Below are 2,343 nucleotides of genomic sequence, written 5' to 3' on the forward strand. Positions count from 1 at the left end.
ATTATACTAATTTTATATTATATTAATTTAATTAATATTTGTGTATAATAAATTGGCAGCTTAACACAGGAATGTACATGGAAACAAAAAGGGAGGGAGTTGTGATGTGAATGTGCTTGTATAACAGTGCTCATGACACTAGGGAAAAGTTTTCATTTGTTTTTATTCAAAAATCGCAGCTTTTCCACAGTGCTGGGCTTAAGACGGTTCCTCTTTTTTGAGAGGATTTCTCCTGCTTTTGAAAATATCCTCTCACAGGGCACAGATGAAGCAGGGGTTGCAAGAAAAACCACAGCAAGTTTATACAAGTTTGGATAAAGAAATTTGTGTCCAGTACTCCAGTAGCTGTGTAACACGTACATAATCCAATTCCACAACACGATGTGATGGGGGAATCAGCTGTGTTTTGCTGCCCATTTTATTTCGAATCTGGCGCGAACCGGTGAACCAGTTCCCGAATCAGTCACGTGGTACGGACTGCCCGCAAGGCCTCGAACGTCACTGCATATGTAATCAACGCAAGCCTCGATACGCGCTTCAGAAAAACGCCCCCGCGATTACCCGAAGCTTCGACACACAGGACACATCACTACTTCATTTGCTCTAGCAGGACACCTACTGGACGTAAAAATATTCGTTGGCATCTTGAAGCTTCATTTGCTCTAGCAGGACACCTACTGGACGTAAAAATATTAGTTGGCATGAATTTGAAGAGTGTGGCATTTTGCACACAGCCTGTAAATGTCAACAACAAAAGGAGTGTGTAAAACATCTATATTGTAGTGATGGCAGTATACTGTGCATATTTATGCTGGCAGTATGGAAAATGATTATTTGCGGCAAAGTTCGAACCGCTTCCTGAACCAGTCACGTGGTACAGCCGGGCAGCGAGGCTTCGGACGTCATCATTTTCAGCTCCTCCCATAAATGAAGCAAGCCTCGATACGCGCTTCGCGGAAACGCCCCCTCCATTACTCGACACACGCTCCGAAGCCTCGATACAGAACGTCACATCACTATTTTTTCCAGTTATGATATGTTTTGAGTTTAACATTAAAGCTGTTTTGAGTTCACGACTGTCTCCGGAGTCTGCACCTTGGGTCCTATTCCTGCCTGCGCACAGCCACTCATAACAGTAGCAGGAGATCTAGCTAATTTTTTTTATTTCCTTCTAATTTTTTTGTTTGTTCTATTTTGTTTTAGTTATTTGTCTGTCATAGTAAATACCATTATCATACACGTATTGAGAGTGATCTAAAAGTTATATAGTTATACTCAGAGTTTAGTGTCATGAAACCATCCTAGAATTGACCATGAGAACGATAAAATTACCTGTTTATCTCTGTATTGTTTTATTGTAAAGCCCAGTATTACACTGTAGTTTTTCATCTTTGAATCTTACAGTCAAGTTAAATGTTATACATCTTGTAATCATATGCATCATAACATGGATTTATCACAAATTATGTTCTGGGTGTGAAAAGTGAAGCCAATTAAGCAAAGTTTGTTCAACTTATATTAATTATAATGACCAGCAGGGGGAGACTACTGTGCAAATAAATGTACTCAGCTGTAACTTATGTAGTCATTCATTACAGATTAACCTCTCTTCTTATATTTCCTTCTCTCTCAAGTTTGAAGATAAAATAACGGAAGTCCAGCAGCAGGAAACAGATGAACAGCAGAGAGAGGAAGCTGAGCAACAAGGGGAGGTCCTAAAACAGGAGTTGGAAATGGGATTTACTTAACATGTGTATATTTGTAAAATAGATGCATTATTAATTTAGGAATTAACAACAACACATTTTTATTTTGAACATTCATAATAAGCAAAAGGTTTTTTTGTTAAAAAGAAGAAAAATATAGTTAAAAAGTATAGTTTATACATGCAGCTGAAAACCATTCACTCCGGAGCTGCTCATCCACACACCAGCAGCAGGGTCCCTGCACAGTTTAATTAATATAACACCGTGCATTGTTTGCAAAAAAACAAACACATACGATAAATGTTAGTAACAAAATAGATAAATAAAAATTTTACAAAAGACTTTTTGTCATTGTCCTCCAGTCCTCTTGTGCTCACTCACTGTGGATGTGCATCTGTATGTACATAGTGCTACATGACAGTATGTACAGATGTTTTTTTTTTCTCCAGACTTAGATGGACAATTTACTTTCTACTCATTCTTGGTAAGGGAGATTTATTTATGTACGTTTTTTTGTTTTTTTTTTGTATCTATTTACCTGTTTTGCCAAAATAAATGTTTTGCTTATGTCAGGGGTTGACAATTGTTCAAACACAGTAAGAGAGAAATGAGACACTGGCAGACCGACTCAGAGTTT

Source organism: Pundamilia nyererei, unplaced genomic scaffold (genome assembly GCF_000239375.1).
Source record: "Pundamilia nyererei isolate P.nyererei 1_Seehausen unplaced genomic scaffold, PunNye1.0 scaffold00577, whole genome shotgun sequence".
Taxonomy (NCBI): Eukaryota; Metazoa; Chordata; class Actinopteri; order Cichliformes; family Cichlidae; genus Pundamilia; species Pundamilia nyererei.